The following is a 26,496-nucleotide window of genomic DNA, read 5'->3' on the forward strand; positions in this document are numbered from 1 at the left end:
TATTATAAAATATTTTTGTTTTTATTTCTAATCTTTTCCTTTTGTGTGCATAGATTTTAAAAGTTTAATTATTCTTCTACCAGTTTTCTGGAATTTACTTCTAGGGAAAACTTGAATTCTTAGAACTTAGACACTGAATAAAACCCTGGATCTTAGAATGATTTTCTATCCTGAACTAGAGAGAATCCATCCCCATCCAGAAGAAAAAAAAAAGTCTTTTATGAGTATGTGATATTTGAGTTGAGCTCTGAACTGTGAAAAAAGACCTAAAGTAAGCACTTTTTAGAGTTGTCACCCAATATAGTAGCTACTAGTTGCTATGATTTGGTTATTTAAATTTAAATGAACTAAAATTAAGTAAAATTTAAAATTCAGTTCTTTGGTTACCCTCGCCACCTTTCAAGTGCTCAGCAGTCATATATGGCTAGCGAATACTGTATTGGACAGCACAGATGGACCATTACACTGTCACAGAAAGTTCTTTTGGATAGCCCTACCTTATAGCAGGGGTTTTCAACCTTCACATATCGACATTTTGGGCTAAGTAATTCTTTGTTGTGGGCAGAAGGGAGTATATTATATATACTTATATATATAATAAGTGCTGTATATTGTTGGAGGTTTAGGAATACCTTGGTCTGAACTCATTAGAAGACAGCATCAAACAACATACTGTCAAAAAATTATCATGTTCTATATTTTTATGTATATGATAACTTGAAAGTCCAATCAGACAAATAATGAGCATCAGATATAGACTGGGGACATTTAAGAATGCAATAAAATTCTAGTCTTGTAAGAATCTATAATCTAGTTACAGAAGTAAGACAAACACATTAAACACAAAAGCAATAAAAGATAGTAGATGTGTGTAATAAAAGACCAAGTGATATAGCGTAGACAGAACTATCATTGAACTTCAGGGAATGAGCTGAGAGAACAGAAGGAAAGCCATCTGATTGCATTGTCTCAATTTACTAATCCAGGACTGCAAGGGATTATTAGCCAGCTGTGTAAGAAGCAAAACAGGGTCCAACAATCTTAAATTTCAGGCCAGTGCTCATTCACCCACTCAGTCCTCTTAATAATTGAGCACTTATCATGCCTAGGCACTGTGCACAGGCTGACTTCATGAGGCACAGGATAGAATGCCCAGGCTCCACAAAAATAAAATAATTATTTTAAATTGAAAAGAAAAAAAATGAATTTTAGGTGACAGAGAAGTCTTAATACCCGATATTAACATATTTGTCTTTATATCAATGTAGTCATAGACATGATTTTTAAGACTTTTTATGGAGCAAGGAGCCCAAGAAGGCAAAAGTGCCTCAGGACCATGCAAGTCATGAGGCCCCAGACACTGGGGAAAGATAAAATGGTGAATGAGGCAGACAAGGCCCTGCTATTATAGAACTTTTGTTTTCTTAATGGGGCAAACACATAATGAGTCAATGAACAAATCAATAAGGGAGAGAATTTCAGGTAGTGATAAAAGCTGTGAGAAAATAAAACACAATTTGGTAGAGAGCTGTGAAGTGGGGGATGTTCCAAAAAGTCCTTTATGAGTATGTGATGTTAGAGTTGAGCTCAGAACTGTGAAAAAAGACCTAAAGTGAGCACTTTCTAGACAGAAGGAACAGTGCAGGCAGAGGCACTGAGTCGGGAATGAGCTTGGCAGAGTAAGGAGCCCAGAGTCCTGTAGAGCTGGAATGTAGAAAGGGAAGGAAGAGACAAGAAGAAGTTCAAGTATGGGGGGAAGGAACTAGCAGGGAGGTGGGGCCTTCCAGGGGCCATAGAGTCACTGCACACAATGGCAACCCACTCGTGGTGTTCAAAGAGGGGAAAGGCAGCATCTCACACATACTGCACGATTGGCCTGGGCTTAGCATGGAGAACGGCTGAAAGGTGGGGAACAGAAGCTGTGCATTAATGCAGGTGAATGATGATGACCCTTAGGCCAGGGGGGTCGCAGTGGAGGTGGAAAAGAAGGGATAGATGTGGAATCTATTTTGGATGTAATGTGGCAGGAATGGATGTGGAGAGGGAGGAAAGGAAGGTATCTGTGGGGACAGGTGCATGGAGTACTGAATATATGGCATATGTTAAGGGCATCTGAATGGCAGGCCACTCTCCTCATGCTAGGCATGAGTGGCAGACCGCTTACCCCATAGGCACAGCCCTGGGCGTGAGGCCATGTGTTGCAGTGCATTTTCTTGCTCCACAGCCTGCTGCTCCATTAGTTGCCGCAAGGGCAGTTAGCAGAAATTGCATTGCTGGCTGCCTCTAATGTGCTTAGCTACTGCCTGAGTATATATACATGGTAACTGCGCAATAAAATCAGACCTGTTTCCTGCTTGGTCTCCGGAGGTCTTGATTAGCGACTCCCTCAGCCACACTCTCCTCTACCCTGTTCCATGAACCTCCTCGCTGGACGAGAGAGCGCCCACGTGGGTATCCAAGGTGGTAAGCCAGCAAGGTCTTTGTGGAGGAGGTAATCATGCAATTTCAAATCACTTCATAGAGAAAATAAAACAATGTCTTTCACTAACTTGAGAGCTAGATTATAAAATACACTGGAATTAATGTAATAACCATTTGCAAATATTTTTAATCTATTGGTATTTGAAAGTTATTAAAGGAAGAATAATCTTGAGGTTCACATCACTTATGATTCAGAAGATGCATTGCATTTATAAGAGTACATTTTATTGAAACTATTTTGGGGATAAATGAGCCATAAGGGAAAGTTCAATTTTTAATAGAAAGAGTACTCAGAAACAAGTAAAGATAATACACAAAGATAAGAAGGACAATTTAAATAGGTATTTCATGACACATTAATATAATTTATCAGCATTAAATAGCACAATAACATAAATAGCATAATTTAAATCTATTATGTAAGAATTAAACAAAATAGAAGAGGTAATATGTTTAAGTTAATAGAATTTTACTTGTGAGTGAAACATGAAAATCAAATTGCAGGAATGAGTGATGAAATTCAGAATATATTAAATGTTTCCAACACCCTGATTTTAAAACATAATTAATGCCCAGTTCATAGAGTAAGATTGAATAAAATAAGGTATAAACAGGTTTCATAGTCTAATTTATAAATTAAAGTATTACTTTATACAGATGTGTTTCAAAAGTTAAGTAACTAGTTATAAAGTCAGTTTTTATCAAATAATTTTTTGGGAGAATAAACCAGATTGCAGGTCAAGTTTGACCACCTACTAAAGCAATCAATCCTTAAGAATGCTAAGACTAGAGTGTTGGATTTTAGAGAAAAGTAAGTCATGCTTCTATTATACTTAAATATGCTGATAATTCAGAGAAAAGATAGAATTCAGTCAATCCAATGTTTTCCTTTGTGATTATGTAGACCATTAAATGTTCAGAAAAAAAAGGAAATAAAATGAGAAACTGGAATAAGGCTACCAACTTTTCACTTATTTGTATTAAAAAAATAAAAATATCAAGTGATTACCATCATCTATTATTCTTACAAAAAAGTTCTTGAAAGACATTTTATGCCTTGTCTTTATATTAAACAAGTTTATGCTATTGTTCCTATTTTGCTACATTTTGACAAACCACTGAATATTTATCATAAACCAATTAGCAATTGCTGGGGTGTATGCCCATGGGCAGAGGAAAATTCATCCAGTGCTCAAGTTTCTTAAGTGATGGGAAGTTTACTAAGGACAAATCACTAGATGATAACCTTAAATTTAAAAATAAAGAGGTAAGTTTGCTTAAAATTGTAAAATTTACTACAGTACTTCTTATATAGCTAGCACATTCTTTTTGAAAGAATGTATTTCATTGATATAAATTTTTATTTATATGCAAATATTATCATACCAAGTGCAAATTGTTCTGTTTATTAAAGTGGTTTAGGTAGGATCATATTATGTTGTTTTAGTCAGCTTTTTCACTACTGTGACTAAAGGACCTGATCAGAGCAATTTTAGGACAGGAAAAGTTTATTTGAGGGCTCACAGCTTCAGAGGTCTCAATCCATACACAGCTGTCTTTATTCCTCAGGTCTCCAGGTGAGGCAGAAAAACATGGTAGAAGAATGTCGAAGAGGGAAGCAGTCCATATGATGATCAGAAAGCAGAGAAAGACTTCACTCACCAGATACCAATATATACCTCAAAGTGACTGATCCCAATGCCCCACCTCTTCCAGCCACACCCCACCTGCCTTCAGTTATCAATTAATTCCATCAGGTGATTAATTCACTTATTAGGTTAAGGCTCTTGTAACCCAATCATTTCTTCTCTGTACCTTGTTGCATTGTCTCACACATGAGCTTTTGGGGGACATCTCACATCCAAATCATAACATATGGTGGAATATAGAACTATGCTAGGGTTACCTTTTTAAAATCTGTAGTTTTTTTCATAGTTGAGAGAGTCTCCTGCCATGAGAATATTTTGTATTCAATTATTCTGTTAGCAAGCATCAATCCTTATTATTCTATGTCTCCCGGGCTACCCCAAACCGACATAACTAATCATTGGTGTAGGAGGAGAGTCAGGTAGCAGGAAGAAGATGCCTAGAGGGCCCAGAATCAGAGAAAAAGATATGGTTAGCATGGATTCCACGAAATAAAATAGGAGGTGGCATTTTATCCAAATTCGAGTTAAAAAGGAGTAGTTCTGAACTTGACAATAAAATTAATAGAATCTCATAATGAAGATTCAGGCAATAAAGAGGTTGTGAGAATAGAGGCTTCTGGGAATGACTTTGAAAAGGACATTTAAATCCTTATTATAAGTTCAAAACTAAAAGAGAGATTCTGAGCTCTATTTTCTCCCTCCCCTCTTCTTCTTGCTGCTTTTACTCTTTAGCCCAGCTAAGGAAAATGTCTCCTGATATAAATTTGAGATCGGACAATTGAAATTTCAGAAACCATGATTACTCTGAATATTGCAGGTGAATATTTTACTTAAACATCCTTATTTAATTGCCTATCATACAATATGATAGGCAATTAAAATAAGGAATACAAAAGTATTAAAATTTATTAACTCTGGCAAAAAGGTTGCAAGCATTTTTATTATTTTCTGTTGTCTTTTCTGTGTTTTTCCAGTGTCCTACAGTGAGCATCAATCACAGATACAAAAAATTAAAACTATAAATGAGAAAAAGAAAAAAACCCTACCAGCATGTACTATTGATGCAAGTGGATATAAAAATATTGTAGTGAAATTAGAATAATTTTCCACAAAATCTTCTTATTTGAAATACCAATGGAATAGGGTCTAAGGCTAGAACAGAAAGGTGCCTGGCTCATGCTACAAAATATTTACTTCATCAAAGGAAACCTATAGAGTCTTTATTTATAGAACATTCTAGTCATTTGAAAAAATTGCATGTAGTATACTAAATCCATGTGACACATCAAGTCTTGAAAAAGGCAATGTGAACCATGCTTGGGTTTGCTTTATTAAGTGGAAAGCATTTCAAGGAAAATGACGGGGAACAAATCCAATACAATGACCTTTTCAATGACTTCCTTGGAAAATACAACTCTAATATAAATAGAATGTATCAGAGGCATGAGGAGCCATTGAGTTTAGGTTGAGTGGTGCGGAGGAAGACCTTCCCTCAGCAATGGGGAAGACTTTTCAAAAAGCTTCTTCATTTTTTGCAGAGTTCCCTGAGTCTCCAGCACCTTGGTCAAAGGATTATGTTTAGACCAACTCTCATTATAGCTATGTTGCTGCTGCTTCTAGAGAACATTCTAGTCATTTGAAAATTATTCCAGAGACATTTACAACCAGCCTTAAAGATGGATTGAAATAAATGAAATAATATACAGCTGGTATCTTCTAGAGCCCTGTGGCTTTTTTTCTTTAAAGCACTATATTGGATTTTAATATAAAAAATGTCTTTTCCAGTGAGTACCCTGAAAGACCCAACACTATGGTTATATTTAATCTAAGCCAGTATTAAGTGGAGGTGGAATTTGGGTGACTAACATAATTATAAAAATTTTAAAGACGTCGACATCAAAAATTCGTTAATGTTTTCAATCTCTTTATTCTCAAAGTTAATAGTTCATGACATGAAATTTCCCCATTAAAAAGTTAAATTTTTTTGGTACTTTTTTTTTTGCAGCAAGATCATTAAGTGCTTAGCAGCTCTACTTGTATATGAGTCTGTGAAAGATGACTGGGCTGATTTGAGTCTTTCATTTAGGAATTAACGTAACAGAAACCCAAGGACCTCGAATGTAGAGGCCAGGAAAAACGTAATCACACATGTCAAAAACATAAATGACAATTCTGTACAAAAAAGAAATAATTCCAAACTTATGGGATTTCATTACAAGTGGCAAATCACACAGCCTTGCTTCCGTACAGCAAGAAAATTGCTAACATTCTAAGGATTTGTGTGTGGTGGAAATTTAAAAGTTTAGAATTGTTGCCTTCTCATCACATACAGTGTCAGAATTGGGAGAGTCCTTAGAGAACCTTGTTTGAATGTTTTTTTATTTGTTTGTTTTTAACAAGGAACAGCAAATAGACACACACACACACACACACACACACACACACACACAAAAGAGGGAGATGATGGAAAGAGAATTTGAAAGATCCCTCCTTGGTCACACAGATAGTCAATGTGCTAATTATATAACAACTATTTATATGGCTTAATTTTTTAAAAGACAATTTTCAAAGACTTATGTCCATCCCTCCCTTTTCTTTAGAGACTCTATGATTAGAATAAAACATTGGCTATCACAAGGTAGCCACAGACACATTGTGATTGCTAGCCATTAGGAAGTTCACGTGTTCTTCACTGTGGAAGTCTGGCCTACAGATTATCCTATTTCAACATTTGTCTCTTGTGATAAACTTGAGTGGTTATGTGCAAATACATGGCACAACACTCACCAGGGGCTCACATTCCCCATGGGCTGTTATTATCTTAGCTTTCTTTTCTTCTCAAGCAAAATGGGACACAACACTGACATTTTCTGTGGAGAACACTGTGAATCTACTCAAAATTACTTTTTAATTAAATAATTTATATTTTTATACTTAAAACTATTTCTGGCCTTGTAACTCCAAACCAATTGTTATCATGGGCGCTGATATTCTCATTGAGAAGTACTACTTTGTGAAATAACTTCTTTTGATTTAATCCCTAGCACAATCTTTGATAGTAGAAACCAATTTTATCTCTGTTTTATAGAAGAGAAATCTGAGGCTTGAAGAAGTTAAACAACTTGTTCAAATATATGCAAATATCTTTTGCATAGTTTTTAAAACCTATTTCAATTGTGACTTTGGATTTCATTTTCTTTCTTTACTAAGTGTATTGGAGAATTCAATTTTGTCATCCAAGAAGCTCTTTAGTCTGTTTGTCATATATACAGATGTTGATGAACCTTTATTTTCTTCATTTATTTATATTCAGTGCTGAGAATCAAACCCAGTGCCTTACACATACTAGGCAAGCGCTCCACCACTGAGCCACAGCCCAGGCCATATACCAGTATTTTTGTTTATTTAAAAAAGCAGGTGGCACCTCCATGTTCCTAAATGTGTTTGTTGGGTATAAATCTGCTAAAACTCAAGAGACAGCAATAGTCATCCCAAGCAAAGAGGCTACTATTGTCAAGTATTTCTTCCTTCACTTGGAAAGATAGAAGTTGATCCTGTTTAATTTGATGACTTTAGTTATACTACCCTGGGTAATTACAAATTATAATTTGGAATCATAATATCCATAAAAATTAGTAGAAGGCAGAAATCTTGGGAAACAGAGCTTTGGAGCTGCTATCAAGTATCTAGCAACAGTATTCTTGTGCAGATGTTCACACAGTCAGAGCTCCTGGCATAAGAAAACTATATCAGTTTTATACAAAAAAACCTGTGAAGCATAATTTCCTTAGATTAACTATGTTAGTTTGTGAACATGAGGATGATTAACTTTGCTCATGTAAGACAGATCCCTGTTGTGAAATTAATAATTATAGTAGAGCACATATGTAGAATCAAGGATAAAAATCACCATGATAATCTAAATAGATGCAGAAATAGACTTTGATAAAATTCAATATCCTTTCATGATAAAAACCCTGAATAAATAAAATATAGAAGGATCATACCCCAACATAAAAAAGGAGACATATGACAAACCTAGAGTCAACATCATACTAAATGTAAAAAAAAAATTAAATCAGTTAAAAGATAAGGGTGTCCATTCTAATCACTCTTGTTTAAAATGTACTTGAAATTTTATTCAGAGCAAGTAGTAAGAGAAAGAAAGAAAGAAAAGGGATCAAATAGGAAAGAGGATGTCATATAATTCCTGTTTACAAATGGTATGATTCTATACTTAGAAAATTGTAGCTTCTCCATATACCAATAATGAACTTGCTGAGAAAGAAATCAGAAAAGCAATCCCATTCACAACAGCATAAGTAGTACAACAGAAAAAAAATATATGAAAAAATGCTCAATATCTTTATCCATCAGGGAAATGCATACTCAAACCACACTGAGAGGCCATCTCACCCCAGTCAGAATGGCTATTATAAATATGGCTAGGAATAAACCTAATCAAGGAAGTAAGAGACCCCTGAAATTATAAAAATCTGAAGGAATTGAAGAAGACACAAGAAAGAGAGAGCGTCTATGTTTGTGGATTAAGAGCATTAATACTGCTAAAATTACCATAACAACAAAAGAAATCTATAGATTTAGTCCAATTCCTACCAAAATATTAATCACAATCTTCACAGAACCAGAAAAAATAATCCTAAAATTCATATGGAAGCACAAAGCGATCCTGATCAAAAAGAGCAATACTGGAGGAGTTGCAATACTTGGTTTAAAAATATACTACAGAGCCATACTTACCAAAACAGCATAACATTGATATAAAAACAAATACATACTCCAATGGACTAGAATAGAGGACCCAGAAATAAGCCCATACATATATAACCAACTGATTCTTGACAAAGGTGCAAAGACATACATTGGCAAAAAGACAGACTCTTCAACAATTGATGATGGGAAAACTGATATCCACATGTAGAGGATTGAAATTGTACCCTATTTCTCACTCCATTCAAAAATCAACTGAAAATGAATCAAAGATCTTAATGTAGGATCGGAATCTTTGAAACTGCTAGAGAAAAACACAGAAGAAGCAGGTCAAGTTATTGGCACAGGCAACAATTTCCTGAACAATGAAAGTAAGAATTAACAAGTGGGGTTACATCAAATTAAAAAGTTTCTAAACAAAAAGGAAACATTCAACAGAGTGAAGAGACAGCTATAGAATAAGAGAAAATATTTTTGTTAGTTATTCATTTGACAAAGGATTAATATCCCAAATATGTAAAGAACTCAAAAACTTAATAACAAAGGAACAAGTAGTCCAGTCAAAATGGGCAAATGATCTGAACAAATATTTCTCAAAAGAAGTAGTACAACAGAACAATAAATATATGAAAAAATGCTCAATATCTTTAGCCATCAGGGAAATGCATACAAACCACACTGAGATGCCGTCTCACCCTAGTCAGAATGGCTATTATAAAAAACACAAGAAAAATAACAAATGCTGGTGAGGATGTGGAGAAAAACAAACTCTGTCAGTTGAAATGAAAATTAGTGCAGCCACTATGGAAGGCAGTGCGGAGTTTCCTTAAAAAAAAAAAAAAAAACTAAAAATAGAACTACCTTATGATCCAGCTGCACTACTCCATGGTATTTATTGGAAGAAAATGAAATCAGTAATATACTTTATATACAACCAGAGATATGAAAAACTGTGCTATCTAAGTGTAATAAGAATTGTAATGCATTCCACTGTCATTTATTTAAAAAAAATAAAAAAGTAAAAGCCCTACTATGCTCAGGGCTCAGACTTTGGGAACCATCTTTCTGGGCTGTGCAACCACTAAAAAAAAAAAAAAAAAAAAAAAAAAAATGAAGTCAGCATACAAAAGAGAACCCTGCATACTCACATTTACTGTGGCATTATTCAAAATAGCCAAGATAGGCAATCACTCTTTGTGCCTGTTGGCAGATGAATAGATAAGGAAAATATGGTATAATATATAATTGCGTATTATTCAATCATAAAGAAGCATAAAATCATGTCATTTACAGGAAAATGGATGGAAACAGAGGGCATCATGCTAAGTGAAATAAGACAGACACAGAAAGACAAATATTGCATGTTTTCTGTCATACGTGGAAACATAAAAAAAAAGAAAGAAGAAGAAGAAAAGAAAGAAAAGAAGAAAAAGACCTAAAAGTAGAAGAGGAATTATTAGAGAAGGAAATCTGGGAAGGGAGGAAAGAGGAAAGGGCAAGAAGAGGTAAAGGGAGGGACATAATTTAAAATATGAGATATGCATGTATGGAAATATCACAATGAAATGCTTCCATTTGCATAATTAATATATGCTACTAATTACAACAATAATAATAAATCCCTATTGCACAGGGACAAGGACTCTTTCCCCCTTTCAACTGTGACGCCAATCAATTTTAATGTGAACTGTAATTCTTCATTGTCCTATAATTTTCCTAAAAGCTTCCAGATTGGAAAAATGCTGCTCAAGTTGACGGCTTCTCTCTCTCTTTGTGTACTTGCACAGCAGGCAGATGTAGAAGTGACAGAAATGTGTCCTGTTTCATTACTTAATCTTTTTAATGGATATCGTGCTAAAAGATACTGTCTCTTTATTGTACAAAGCTGGAGAGAGGCCCTTCTTGCTGTCATGGTTACATGTCAGTGCTGGAATTTTAAATTGAGATGCATTATAGTTGGGAAGAGCTCTTCTACAAATCTCCGCTTAACACTATCCCTGTCATTGATAACTCTACCAAAGTCGAGGTCTATTTCAAAATGTCTAATCCAGTTTCCTTGAAGTGATTATGAAGTTGCTGGATGATCAAGAGAGGTATAAAATTCAGTCATTTGAGAATGAAATTGTCTTCATTTGTTCTTTTCAGTAAGTACCACATTTTTTTGTAATTCTTCAGGAAATATTAACTATTTCAGTAAATATTTCCTCAGAGGGCTCAATTAATTCTAAATCATTATTATTATAAACCCTGAGATTCATTATAAAACTGAAGCATTCACTGAAATGGCATCCTATATACTGTTAACCAATTGAATCCCTCAGTTTTGGTAAAACAATATTTCTTAAAGTACTTGCTTTTGTTATTAGCTACAATTCAATGAACTTTATCTATTGGGGTATTTAATAGATATGAAAATCCTAAATAATCAATTGGACCTAATGGATCCAAATATATTTATGTTTAGGTAAAAATTTGTGAATATCTTATCTGAAAGCAGCATTATGACAAAATTATCTTGAAGTGTTTCTGAAGAGTTATATTAATTATATCACCTATGACAAAATTCAGTATCTGTCAATCCTACTAAACAATAAGAATATTTTTTTCTAACTTTGTGTCCCCCATTGTGTCCCCCTTGAAAATGAACACATTAGTCCAAGGTTTGAAAGATGGAAGTGAATCAGAAGGATTTTAGAAATATTTGGATTCAAATAAGGGTCTATATTTTTGTTTATATATTCACTGCAGTGATAATGCAGTATTTTATTTTTATTTTCAAAATAAAAATGGAATTTTAGAGAGGAGAAATCAATATAAGCCCAATTATAACTATTATTCCCTTGAGAATGGACTGTAGAGTTATCTTAGGGTTATGTACACTGCAACATTAAGAACTTATATTTTTGTTGGAGCTGCATAGAATACAGTTAAAAACAATATTGCTTTGGCAATCCAATAAACAAAACTTTAAAAACTTTTGAATGTGGATGAGTATGTTTCCTTCTCTAAAACTGGTAAACCTTCCAGATAATCATTTTTGCTTTTTAATTTTTAAAGACAATGCTGTGCTATGTTTCTTCTGCCACTTTAACATAGCTTATTTGTAGGAGAGCTTTGTTCAGACAAACTGGGTAGTAATTATGTAATTCAGCAAGTTCTTCCATTGTGACTTACAGACTGCTGATGGACCTGGGCCTATTTCCATGGGTTTTATGTTGCTGTTATTGTTTCAAATATTTTTCTTCATTCATAGATGGACAAAATACCTTCACCCTATTCATTTATTTTCTTGTGATGCTGAAGATCGAACCCAGTGGTACCTCACACATGCTAGGCAAACTCTCCATCGCTGAGCTGCAACCCCTGTTTGTTTATACACATTTGAAATAGTGAGACATACCAGTCTTGGCTGCTTTGGGCAACTTCTCTCTGTTGTGGAGGGCAGGTAAAGTGAGGGAGGGAAGGAGCCCAGAAAGATGGTTCCCAAAGTCTGAGCCCTGAGCATGGTAGGGCTTTTACTTTTATAGGTCTCTTGAAAGGATTATCAATGAGTTGGGTTTTATCTTCTGTGTTATTTTGTAAAACAAGTATGTGTGTGTGTGTGTGTGTGTGTGTGTGTGTGTGTGTGAACCCCTCTCAAAACATTATCATAACTGATTTTTATGGTTAAGTTTCATCTATTTGCAATTTTCATTATTTTTTTGTTCTACCCTGCATCTCTGAGATTCATCTGGGATCTTGTCCTTTTGCTAAAAGATCTTTCTTCAGTAGTTTCTTCAACATAGTTTAATCCAATGATGTATTCTCTATTTTTTTCCTTATTGAGAAGATATTTTCACTTTATCTTAATTCTGAATGATATTTTTCCTGGCATAGAAATCCATTGTTTTCTTTCAGTTCACTTGAAGAGATTTTTATATTTTTATGTGATAAGAATTCGTCTTTTATTCCAATTATGCTGTTCATGTCTTTTCCTTTCTATCTTCTCCAGAATCTTGACCTAATAAATTTCACTACCTTATATGATGCCAACAATTTCTCCCCATTTTTTATAGATGTCATCTGAGTAAGTTTTGGTTTGAACTATTTTGTTTTCCATTAGTGAAAGTGGAAGTCTCATTTCTTTTTTATTGTCATATGATCCTACAGTTTGCATCATCTAATATAGCCATTTATTATATAAATATTATAATAAATATAATCATGATTTTGTCCTTTATTTTTTTACCCTGGTAACTTTCATTTCCCAGTGAAACTGGCCATATTATATATTTTTCCATATACATACCTGCTACCACCACCTATCCCACACTCAATATTCTCAATGTTCTGACTTACAACTGAAATGTAAGTTTATTAAACTAAGTTTAAGTTTATTAAACTAAACACATACAATTTATTGTATGTGTTTAGTTTAATATTATAAATTTCAGTTAATGAACATAGAAGGAATTAATTTTATTCTAACTTAAAATAAATTATTATGGTAGAAGTTAATTATATTTAAGAAAGTGATGTTCTTTGCCAGAATTACTAGAAATAACCTTCAGGTCCTTGTGTTGAGGCAAATATAGTATTTCACACAGATATCAGGTCACATATTTCTTTGAGCATCCCTAATTTAAAAAATATCCAAATTGCTTAAAAATGCTTCACTGGTTGAGTATCCCTAATTGAAAATCCAAAATGCTCCAAAATTTAAGACTTTTAATAAACATTTTGGATTTTCAATTAGTGACACTCAACCAGTAAAGTTTATACAAATATTAATAAATAAATAAATATTGCAAATCTGAAACATTCTGATCCCAAGTATTTTGGATAAGGGACTTTTAGCCTGTATTTATTACTGTTTTTTGGGGGTGTTGCTGTTCTCATATGTTGTAATCACCTTCCATCTTGCCCTTTTTCCATATTATGTGTTCTGGAAACTTCACTTAATTGGTCATTCACACTGACCAATTCATCTGTCCTCCCTGAGTCTGTGCAGTGAGTCTGCTCCTCGCCTCTGGCATAGTTGGAAAATTCACCCCAAAGACTTCTTAGCCATAGTTCAGTGGACCTGGGGACATCTTTAGTCTTGTGAAACACATTGAATCAACCAAATACTCTCTCCAGAGAGTTGGGAACAGATTCTTATCAATTTTTTTAAGTAGTGGGATTGAAAAATGACATGAAAGTTACTGGGGCAGCCATGTCTTCAGTAGACATAAAAAGTTAATCTGCAGAGAAGGAGTAAGAAAAATAAAATAAATACCATAAAATAAGCAAAGAAGTAAGGCCATGCCACTCCAAGATGGAGTCTCCTGCTCACTTTCTGAGTTATTTCTATGACAGCTAGCTGCAAAAGCCATTGTGATATATTTTTTATCCTTTCATTAGATTTTCCCCCACCCCAAACTATTATGAAGGAGTTTTATTTCTTGCAACTCAAATAATTTTCACCAAAGCAAAACCATTTATCAAATTTGCATTTTGATCATTTGCCTTTTTTTTTTTACCTCTAATTGCATTAATAAGTGGATTTTTATTACCTCTGTTTTGGGTCCTTAAAGTAATTGAGTCAACAACTCATTGGGTTTAGATAATCCTTTCAAACATATATTATTTTATGACCTTTTTTTTCCTATTGTAAACTTTCACATACAGACCCCAAGTGAGAAAATATAAAATGCTTTTGAAAATTGTCAAGAAAAGAAGGCATCATAAATCTCTCCAATCTTGATTCAAGCTACCTTGCTTATGATTAGCCACAGATGGAACTAAGTCACAGAGTCCTTAATGTAATCATCTTCTTGAAAGAGCATTTTATAGAATGTCCTGCCAAGGGATTTTAGAGATCACTCTAATGCCCAGTTTTCCTATAACTTGTGAAGATATACTAAAACATTCACAATAATGGGGGATTTTAATTAATTTTAAATGCATATAGAATTAATCAGCAATACTTTTAAAAACATACTTCTTGGAAATAATTCATGCAACAACTTGAAAATTTGCTTAAAATTGCCTGGAAGAAAAATCTGGGAATTTTGTGCTTTTAAGTAGAGATTTCAGAAAATGTTTCCTTTTTCCTTGTGTTCTTGTAAAACTCATGGTAATAAATAAGCTTCAACAGGCAGGGGCAATTGAACTTTAGGGTTTTTAATAAGTAAAAATATACATGGCATAGCCCCTTCTTTAATTTGCAGAAAGATGAGTTAGCAAACAAGCAGTTTACCATCTGTTTAGAAAGACAAACCAGAAACTCATAAAATGAATAACAAAGGCAATAGTTACTATGCATTCAGAATCACAGGGTCATTGGTAAAATCTAAAGTGCACCCAATGAACTAAGAACATATAAAGTTCTAACCATATGGAGCACTATAGGTGAGAATGGGAAGGGTTAGGGATAACCATTGTGACCTGGAGGCTTCTCATGGGCAAATGTCCTTGGGTAAGAGAAGTAGGAATTAAATCAAATGTGTATCTGTCCAAAATACGATGTAAATAAATGACATTTTTAAATCAAAAGCAATCAAAAACACAAAATAAGAGACTCAGCTTTCAGGAATGCATAAATTTTGGAAAATCCAGGATGAGAAAGAGTAGAAGAAATGATGCTTTAGAGAATTTGAATATAAACCATAGCCAGCGCAGTGCCTCCCGAGATGGTCACTGTGGGCACAGAATATGTCAGACTCGCAACAGACACGTCACCAACAGTTCTCTCAGCAACCAGAATGAAGACCTCCGTGTTAGGTTCAGGGAAGCACAGAAATAGTCATTCAAGAAATGGTTGCTTTTTTGAAAGCAGCCTATGTTTGTATTTGTTTAAATTAGATCCTTCTCTTTCGTATACTTTCCACTAAGATTTAACCATAAATCTGATAGATTTCAGGCACTTGGACTTTTAGTATTTAACAAGGTGCCTGGAATGTAGGGGTTACTCATTAAGTGTTTTAAGTGTTTGTCAAATGAATCCTTCAATCTGATGGTTGATTAATTTTAATTGTCAGCTCATTGGATTAAAGGATGTTCACATAGCTGATACAACATTACTTATTCTTAGTCCTTCAGTAAGCCCTGAGCCCAGAGCCTTCCTGTACTGCTGAAAGGGAAATCCAGCTGGCTCTGCTTTGGGTGAGAGTGATTGGACTGCCTCAGGTATGTGTGAGGGTGTTTCCAGAGGAGGTTGGCCTATGAGTGGGCGGACAGTGTGAGTGGGTATCTGTCCCCAAAATGGGCAGACAGGATCGTATTGGCTTGTGGCCCAAATATAGCAAAACGAAGAAAAAGGATGCGTGAATTTTCTCTCTTCTGGCAGAGTAGCCTTTCTCCTCCTGCCTTTGGATGTCAGAGCTCTAGGTTTTCCAGTCTTTGGGATTAACACCAGCACAATCCCACCCACCCCAACCCCAGCCCCTCACCTTCCTAGCTCTTGAGCTTCCAGACTTCAAATGAGAATTTTACCATCAGCTTCTCCAGTTCTGAGTCCTTTGGATTTGGACTGAGTCACACTGACCAATTTCCTGGTCCTCCAGCTTGCAGATGGCCAGCTTTGGGATTTCTATCTTGGGACTTCTCAGCCTCTGTAATCAAGTGAGTCAATTCCCCTAATAAATTCTTTTTGTATATCTCTGCATATATCCTCTGGTTCTATCTCTGGAGAACTCTAAGACAATGTGGTTTAAAGTCGGGGAACCTGAAAACTTGAAACTCACCTAAATTATTCAGAGAATTGTCAGAAATAGCCCTCAGGCTCTTGTGCTGAGCTGAGTATAGCATTTCACACTGTAGGCTTATTTCACATAATAGACCTCTAGCAACCAAAATGCTGGCAATAGCATCTGTCGCCTCACTTCCGTGGAAGGTGGAAAGACACCCCAAACCCACCTTTGATCCATAATTTGTCTTGGGCCACCTTCAGATGCTGGCTGCTGCAGATGGGGACATCACATTTGCTGATGTCCTACCATTATTTTTTTAACTGTCACATTACAACATGTAGAGGTACTCTAGTAAATTTTGAAGCAAATAAAATTCAAGCAGCTATATTGGAATCGAAATAAACATGGACATAGTCCTATCTTCCTTCTGTTTCCAAAGTTTCTACCACAAATTTGATTCTTTTTATAGTATTTTAACCCCATGCCTGGAAAATCACTAAATGGTCACTCTTCTTGCCTCTGTATGGAAAATTTAATGAGAAAACTCAATAATATTTAAATATGGATGTAATTAAGTGTACAAGTCAGCACTCGATATAGGGAACATCCACATCATGCTAATCTGTCTGTAAAATGAAAATGATGGAAAAGGCCTTCAAAAAGGTCATCCATATTCTCTGCTTTACAGAGAACATGAACTTTGCGAATGGTGCCTGGTTATCTTCTGTTTAATTTCCCCTAAATTTTTTTGCTTGTAGTCGTGCTAAATTGAATCTGGTTTATGATTTTCTGTGGCATCTGCTACTAGGGTTGGCTTTTAGACATTTGTAAGGAATCAGGGAAGATTGTACAATTTGGGGATAATTCAAAATTTAGCATTGTGTAGGTCAGCTTTTCACCACTGTGACTAGAATATCTGACAAGAACAATTTAGAAGAGAAAAAGTTTACTTTTGTCCATGGTCTGCCAACTCTGGGCCCAAGGTGAGGCAGAACATCATGGCTGAAGGATGTGGCAGAGGAAAGCTTCTCATCTCATGGAGACCAGGAAGCAGAAAAGGCTTGAATGCAAGGAGCCAGGGTTAATATAATCAATCCCTCAGGGCACACCTCAGGTGACCTCCTCCTCCAGCCATACTTTACCTGCCTAAAGTTAGCATGCATTAATTCACCAAATGGATTAATTCACTGATTAGACTATTGAGCTCTTGATCTAATCTTTTGCCCCTGAACATTCCTGCATTGTTTCCCATATGAGCTTTTGGGGAACACCTCAATGTCCAAACAACAACAAGCATGGAACATTGGTTTCTGCTAGCGTGTTTCAAAGGAGGACATGTGCTTTGAAGTGAATCAATTCATTCCTTATCTAATAATTAGATCTTTTTGTCCCATTTTATTATTTATTTCCAACTTTATCTTATTACCCTAAAAGAACGTGACCTATAATTGTCTAGTCATGGGCTTTTGAGTGGCCAATTACATAATGTATACATTTTGACTAAAAAATGTGATTTCTCTATTTGTATTATATATGGTTTTACATGCATATCCCAAACATATATTCATGTATACATGCAATATAGTTTATTGAATGGATTATTAATATCTTTGAGATAATAACCCATGTTCTGCCACCTACATTAAATCAATTCAATAGAAATGTTTGTAATCATATTATTTTTTTATATCTAGGATGACTTCAGTTTTGTAGGCTTATGTTCTGTGTTTACTACATATAGGTTTGTGGCTGACAGATGGTTACCAGCCTGAATTGGGATCAGGTTCATGTTTCATGGAATTGCAGAATAAATACCGAAAACACCAAGGCAAGCAGGCGAGCAGGAATTCTAATAAAAAGGAAAGTAAGAGAAAGACTTAGAACTCCAGGTGCAGTGCACCTGGGAGGGGACAGAGTTTCATTTAAATGTTATGGTATTTCTTCTTCTTCTTTTTTTTCATTTTAGCAGTTTTTAATGCAAGTTGTAAATATGGTGATTACTTTATACCTGCATCTTCTCAATTGTTTCTTCTTTATATTTGCCCTTTTCCTTTCTTACTTGGCGAGACTTGTCCTTCCTTTCCAGGATCTTTTTGTGGTCTTTGTCCAGTTTTGGCTTGGTGACAACCACCTTGCTGGGGCGAATGCCCACATGGACAGTTGTGCCACTACCCTTTTCCCGATGCACTGGTTTGATATAGACATATCTTCCTGCAAACCTGGACCACTTTGCCAATCTGATGACCTTTACAGTGTCCTTGCACAACCTGAATTTCATCATCGTTTCAGATGGGCATAGATTGAACTTTGCACTTCTGTCTCAGCTCTTTGGAAAGGGGGGAGGACATAGTCTTCCTGAGAATGTGAGAGAGATGTGAAATGCCTTTTGCAGTTCTTGTTTCAGTCAGAAGTCACAAAAGAATTGGACTTGATTTGGCTGCTGTGGCTTCAGCAATGGTAGCAAAAGGGAAAAGTGGCATTCCTTCTTTTAAAGGGTCATAAGGAGAAGTTGATAAGCTCCTTTTGGTTGGTTTAGGATATTTCAATTGCCCCTCTGTGGGTGAGGGCTGGATATGGATTATGCTGTCACTTTCTGTGAGATAGAAATTTATGCCTTTTTTTTTTTTGAGAAACAGGGACTGCCTTGTAACATGTCAGAGCATGTTAAAGTGGCTGTCCTTGTGCTTGCCCTCTTGTCAACCTTAACTGTCCCTTCCCTACTCTCCACTATGAATCCCTTTCTATCTCAATATCATCATCATAAATTATGACTTATCATTTAAAACGTAATATGTTTTGACTATTCATATTGGTCCAGATTTGTATGTGTTAGTAATTGTAGGTACCCTCCACAAGGCAGAAGTAGATACAAGTTACGGCACTTTGCCTGAGAAGGTCCCTCCAATCTAAAGCTGATGAATGCCTTAAGAAGACTCAGGTGAGCTCTCTATTCATTCAGGCAACAGAACTGTCTGTTGAGGGGTGAATGCAGGACTGAATGGAACTTGGGCCTAAAGAGATTAATCCTAAGGTAGAAGGCTGGTGGACTCATCGGTGTCTTATGTTACCTTCACGCAGTGGTAGAGGTGTATTCATGCAATATTATAAGCCATTTCATACCCTAACAGTTCATTAAATCAATGGAATACTAATTCTAACCTTGATGCTGATTAATGAACTCAGTAATGAGGATCCAGATAGCAGTCCTTCAAGCACTGATGGTATTGAGTTAGGAATGCTGACTTTTGATGTGGATAATTCAAAAGCTTGTTCACCATTTCTGGAGTGTGGATTTGTCATTAGCATCCTTGAAAAGTTAATTAACAGTTCATACTTACATAATGTCCATATTCACAAATATATAATGCATCTGTGCTAACATGGTTTTAAGAAATTACATCAATATATCAAGAGAAGGAGAGTCTCCTAGCATGCTAGATTTAGAGACGATCCAGTTAAATATGTCATTTCAGCATTTACCTTACCACACTCTTTCCATGAGCTTAACTACTTGCAGAACCATCTGAATCTCACACTCCTATCCAACAAAGGCTAAAGATTATCCTTCTACATTGGTCATTTTTTTTCTTACCAAGGGAGACTGAAAAATGACTTCCCTTGTGTCTGTCACTGAAAATAGCGTGGGTTTTGTGTATCAAGATCATCAGTGAAGCACAAAGGAAGATGGTCTTAAAACCAGGAGCCCTGTCCAAAGTCTGAACTGGAAGGACATAAGCTCCTTATTTTTCACCTGTGAGAAGGTCTTTGGAGGCCCTTGACTAAAATGGACCAACTCACCCCACATTCACTGCCAGATATCATCTGGACACATACCTCCCAGACTCAGTGCCAAATCACTCCAACCTCTTGCCAAATATTTCAAAACCTCTATAGTACTGTTTTGTCTCTGAACAGCCGTCTACCAAGCAATTTTAAAATGTAGCCACTTATATCATTTTTGAAATGTTTACTGAAAAAAAATGTGAGCAAAGAGGTGAAATGTAAGTGGGTACAGAAGCGGACTCATGTCCTAGAAAGCACCCACTCCCCCACGGTTCTTTCTGCATGAGAATGTTTTTTTCCTGCAAACAATAGGATCCAGAATCTTATGAAGCCATTTCTTATTTAAAGGCTTTTTTATGGGAGCAAGGCCATAGCTGATTTCAGAAAGTACTTCATGAAATGAAAACATGGAACAAACTCACAATAGTTTAGCTCATTTGCCTGAGTTTCCAAGTAGAATTACAATAGAAGCCTGGGTCATGAATGCCTCAGAATATCATATAAAAACAATCAGTACTTGTAACTCAAGCAGTTTTTGTTTGCTAAGCCAAGAAAATCTTGGGTTCTTTTAAAATAAGTTGCTTAATGTATCCCTACATTTCATTGTAATTTTTATTATAAATGCAATGAAACACCACAGCATGTTGGATAATAGTGATCTACTTGCTATGGCCAACACAGTAGCTTTAAAAATTATTATGTACTTACTTTGTGGTTATAAAGGAATTGCTACTTTAAGTAGAAAATTTGGGGAATTCAGACAATCACAAAGGAGAATAAAAAAATTATCACATAATTATTGATCTTTAGATGTGTTTCCTGATAATTTTCTACGTATACCAAACAGACATGAAATTCTTGTCTTTCTATTATATATTACACAGACATATTTAAGAATATATATCTGTATGTTTTTATAAGCATAGTGATTTAATATTACAAGCATTATTTGGTATATTTTTTCTTGTGCTCTATTTTTCTAGTGACATTCTTCTATTTAGGGATTATGAAAAAAAAGAGAATACAAAATGCTTTTTAGCCCTTCCACAAAGGGATTTGGGAAAAGATGTAATCGATTAGAAGCTTCCCCCTACCTCTTGTTGTATCCCCTTTCTCCAGACTCGATGAAGATTCCAGGGGTTAAGGAAGGGAGGGAGCATTTAGGTTTTGGTCTGTCCTTGGTCTCACTGCGTCCCCTACTCCCACTGTGGTAGAAGGGGCAGAGGTGAGAGATGGGGGATGACAAAAAGGGCCTGAGGATAAGCTTGGGACCCCAAGCCTAGTGTTTGACAGCCTTTTGGTAAACAGTGGACTCAAGGATGTTTCTTGTGCTCCAGGTATAGGAGTCACAGTTGCAACTGGAGTAACAGTTGCAGGGGAAGTTAGGACAGAATATGGGAGCTTCATTGCTCCTAGAAGATGCAGATCAGCCAGCCTTCCATGTGTCAAAAAAAAAAAAATCCAAAACCCCCCAACAGCTGTAACCGAGGGTAGAGAACCCACTGGCTTTAGGGTTCTTTGGCAGCCTGACTAAGTGACTGAAAAGAGGAGACAGAGTGGACTCATCTGGCCCCACTGTAGCAGATTGGCAGCTCAGAAGGGGACACAGAAGAGGCTGGTCACCTCTGTGGTAAGAGGCCAGCACAAAGTGAGCAGAAGTGTTGCAGAGGCATTTGACAAACCTTCAGAGCCAGTCCCCAACACAGTTGGAAAAGATCAATGCCATCTTGAAGGATTGAATTTAAAAGTGCATTGCCTGAGAAACCACAGAAATTGAGCTCACCAATCAGCAATGACATTAAACATTTTGCATTAGGTATAAGAGTTTGAGCCAAAGATCAAGACATGCAGAAATATTTAAAGAAATATATGTTTTTTTACTTTGTATATAAAAATATACAAATACAGGTGAACATACAAATATTTACAGGGTTGGTGGAATGTATGTATTCCTTCAAAATTTGTATTCATGTCATTTATTTCCAACAAAAACAAACCTGTTGAGGAGCGAGAGAATAAAATTCTTTGTGGGTCCTTTCTTAGAGATACCATAGGTAAAGAAGGAGCTCTGCCAATCGTTTTCATGTGGGACTAGCTAACAGAGATCTCTGCAGAAAGACTTCTTTGTGCTATTAATAGTGTGCCTGTTGGAGGCTTTTCAATAACAGAAACCTAATTTATATTTTCAGAGGAAGCTGGTGTTACACGCCTCCTTCCCTCAGTCAGGTGTGGTCAATGACTAAATTCTGGCTAATTTTAGGTGAGTGTTGGTTGGGATTTCAGATGGCTGCTTCTTAAAAGTAACAGATTTGGTTTCAAGGGGAGGAGAAATAGACTCCACCTTTTGATGCAAATAGAGAGTTTTTAAAAGCAATAGGAGGCCAGAAATATCATCCTGGCTCTTTTGGAAAACATTATCAGACATAAATTTTATCAAATATGTTATAATAACTATTGAAGTGGTTGCAGTGGTTGCATTTTACCTTTATTTTACTTATTTATATGTGGTGTTAAGGATCGAACCCAGGGCCTCGCATGTGCTAGGCGAGCACTTTACCACTGAGCCATAACCCCAGCCCTGCATTCTTATTCTTTAATCTACTGATTTAGTATATATACAACATTAATTGACCCCCTAATATTAAAACACTGTATATTCTTGGATTCTGCTGCTCCTTATTTCCCTGTTTTATTCAGCCCTGGAAGTCACTTTTTTAAAACCATTGTTAAATTCAATCTGTCCATCTTTCTTTTTATTTTCTTTTTTAAAACTTTTTTACTTGAAATAATGATAGATTCATAAAAAGTTACAAACAGAGTAGACAGAGGTCCAATATACTGTTCCTCTAGTTTCCCTTAATTGAAATATTTTTTTAATTTAAAACTTAAAAATTTTTTTTAGCTGTAGATGGACACAATATTTATTTATTTTTATGTGGTGCTGAGGATCAAACCCAGTACCTCACACATGCAAGGCAAGCACTCTACCACTGAGCCACAACTCCCAGCCCCGAAATATCTTATATAATATAGAAAATTATCAAAGTCAGGAAATTGACATTAGCACCATACTATTGACCATATTTAGATGTCACTAGAACAGGTTGTTAAAACAACTTGAACACTGCTAGAGATAACTTGGATCATCTTTGTGGCATGGTACAGGGAATCTGACCTTGGTGTCATTACATCTATGTATTTTGGATAAATTATTTAATGTCACTAAGTCTTAGCTTGTTCATCTTTAAAATAGAAATAATAATATCACCAACTAAATCATTATGAGGAAATGTGTCTAGTCCAATGAGAGCATACATTAAGAACTCCCCAAATTCTAGTTTCCTTCGTTTCTTCATAAGAGCTGACACTTAAGTTCCCAGAGATTTTCTTTTCTTTCAACTGAGAAAACTGGATCTCTAGACAACCTGAGACCTCCTTTATTCTTGAAATCTGGGTAGAATTGCCTTTAATTCTCTGATTTCATGGTCTAGAGTCGTCTAAAACTCTTCCAAAGTATCTACAGGCCTTCCCGATTCTTGTGTCTTATTCTCATGTCTTCTGTCTTCATCCTATTGCCCCCAATAAGCTCATCTCCCCTTTCTGATACACAAGAGAATGCCCTCAGACCTCATTTCCCTCATTGATGCCGTTGGTTGATGTCACTGAAGAGCTGTGTGTGGGATAATGTCTCACAGGACATGACATGCTCCTACCATGTCATCTCCAGTCCCCTGTCCATTCTGTCATTGCTGCAGCCTCTCTGCTGCACAGTGGAGAGGTATCCCTATTTCTCTACCATCAAGATCAGCTTACCCTTCCTTTGAAACATCCTCCATTTAGAGAAAGGGTTGGGGGTGTACCTTCTACCTTGAGCCCTTATCAAAATGTTTTAGATTAAAACACATGCCTTCTCCAGACAAATTCTGGGTTCAGTTTTTATATGTACATCTACACATATGTGTATGTGTGTTCCAGAGGAGCCTAGTCTTCGTCAGGCACTGAGAACAAATTCAGCCTACACTGACGATTAAACTTGATGCTTACCACCAGCTTGATAACGTCATGGCCAGAAACAGACTTCAAAGTTCCCCTTTTCCATTATGGCATCTCAAGAGGTTCCTAGAACTCACATTGAATCTGTCTGGGCTGCTGCTCCTGATTTCCCTGTTATTCAGCTCTGGCCATCAGCAGACTTATGAAGAAAGACTATCAGATACATGCCAAGTTGGCACCTCCAAGTTGGTACCTCCATGACACCTCCAGAGCTGCTGGGCCTGGACTGCTGGTATGAAGGCCCAGGCTCTGGCTACACAGGGGCCATTATGAGGAGCACCCCCTGTCCTCAGTCCCACCTCTGCCTCAGATCCTCACTGGTCTTCTTCTGTTTTTAGGTATATTAGGGATGCAGCTCACCTGGGTGTCAAACCTCCAGGATGCCTTTGCCTTCAGGTGTACATCAGAGGGATGGTTGTCCTGTTCAGAGCATGAGTCAGATAATTAAGTAACTTGAAAGAGGTTTGTGAGTGTGCTAAACCTTCTCTGTATTAAATTTTTCCTTAGTAACAATAGAAATTTGTATTTAGTTCCTCATAACATTTAAATTAAATATATGTATACACACAAAGATACAAACACACTCATATTGTATAGAACTTTCCTATTTAGGGAGGATTTTCATATCTATTACTTTTTCAAATCTTTAGAACACTTGGATTAGATAGGATTTAACTTCTCTTTTTTTTTTTTTGTTTTTGTAGATAAAAGGAAACAGCTTAAGAGATAACGTATGAAAACCTTTTCAGAATATTTACAGTGGATTTGAGACTAGAAGCAATCTGAGACTAGAAATATTTTCTTATTATTATGATTGCTGTTCTTGGGTTTCCAGCAGTTATAGTAACTTCCCACAGGGACAGAGTCACTTGGATGCATATATACTCAAGGTGAGGGTCATGAATATTCTGGCTCACTCTCTCTTTCTTTATCTCACCATATGCCTTCTTGTTTACATATCACAAGATTTTATTTTGCCATTACTCTTAACAGTCTTTACTTTTTAGAGCAGGTTTATGTTCACAGTAAAATTGATTGGCAGGTAGAGATTTCCCATATACTGCCTGCCTCTACACGCACAGCCCCTCCCTTATCAACCTCCACCAAAGTGGTATATTCATTACAATTAGTGAATCTACATTAACATATTTTTATCACTTAGAGATAGTTTGCATCGGGGTTCTTTCTTGGTGTTGTATATTCTATGAGTTTGGACAAATACGTGACAAGTATCCACCACTGTAGCATCATGCGTAGTATTTTCGCTGCAAAAATCCTCTGCCCTCTCCTGTTCATCTCTTTCTTCTTTAGCCCTGACAGCCATAAATCTTTTTACTGTCTCAATAGTTTTCCATTTTCTACAGTATGGTAGAATTGGAATCATACGGTATGTAGACTTTTCTTAAAAACTTTTAAAGTTTTCTTCATATCTTTTCATGGATTGACAGCTCATCTCTTTTTAGCACAGAGTCATAATGCATTGTCTGGGTGTAACCACAATTTATTTATCATTTCACCTATGAAAGACATCTTCATTTCTTCCATGTTTGGGCAATTATGAGTAAAGCTGCTCTAAACATCATGTCCTGGGTTTTGTGTGCACATACGTTTTCATCTCTTTGGGGTAAATACCAAGGAGCATGATTGCTGAATCATAAGGTGAAATATCTAGCCACATTGTCTTCCAGAACATTTGTACCATTTTTCATTTCCAGCAGCACTGAATGAGAGCTTGTGTTGCTCCAGACTCTCACCAGCATTTCTCAATTTTGTATAGTGATGTTTTCCTGTCCTTTGCTGATGACGCAGGAAATGAAACACATCTTTTCATGTTTTTATTTGCCATTCTCTATATCTTCTTTGGTGAAATATCTGTTAGAGTCTTTGGCCCTTTTAAAAATTGGCTTGTTTTCTTATTGTTGAGCTTCACAAGTTCTTTTATTTTATGTAACAGTCTTTTATCAGATATGTCTTTTGCAAATATTTTCTCCTAGTCTGTGGCTTATCCATTCTCTTGACAGTGTCTTTCACAAGGCAGTAAAAATTTTAATGAAGTTTTAATGAAGCCTAGCTTTTCAATTCTTTATATCATGGATTGTGTTTTTAGTATCATATCTAAAAACTTATTGCCAAACTCATGAACGTAT

At 35.9% G+C, this 26,496-nt stretch overlaps 1 pseudogene; it reads right to left on the bottom strand.

Annotated features, from left to right (window-relative positions):
- Positions 1-18,515: 18,515 nt before the first annotated feature.
- Positions 18,516-24,360, bottom strand: LOC101957069 (large ribosomal subunit protein uL24 pseudogene; annotated as a pseudogene).
- Positions 24,361-26,496: the final 2,136 nt, after the last annotated feature.

This window comes from Ictidomys tridecemlineatus, chromosome 2 (assembly GCF_052094955.1).
Source record: "Ictidomys tridecemlineatus isolate mIctTri1 chromosome 2, mIctTri1.hap1, whole genome shotgun sequence".
Taxonomy (NCBI): domain Eukaryota; kingdom Metazoa; phylum Chordata; class Mammalia; order Rodentia; family Sciuridae; genus Ictidomys; species Ictidomys tridecemlineatus.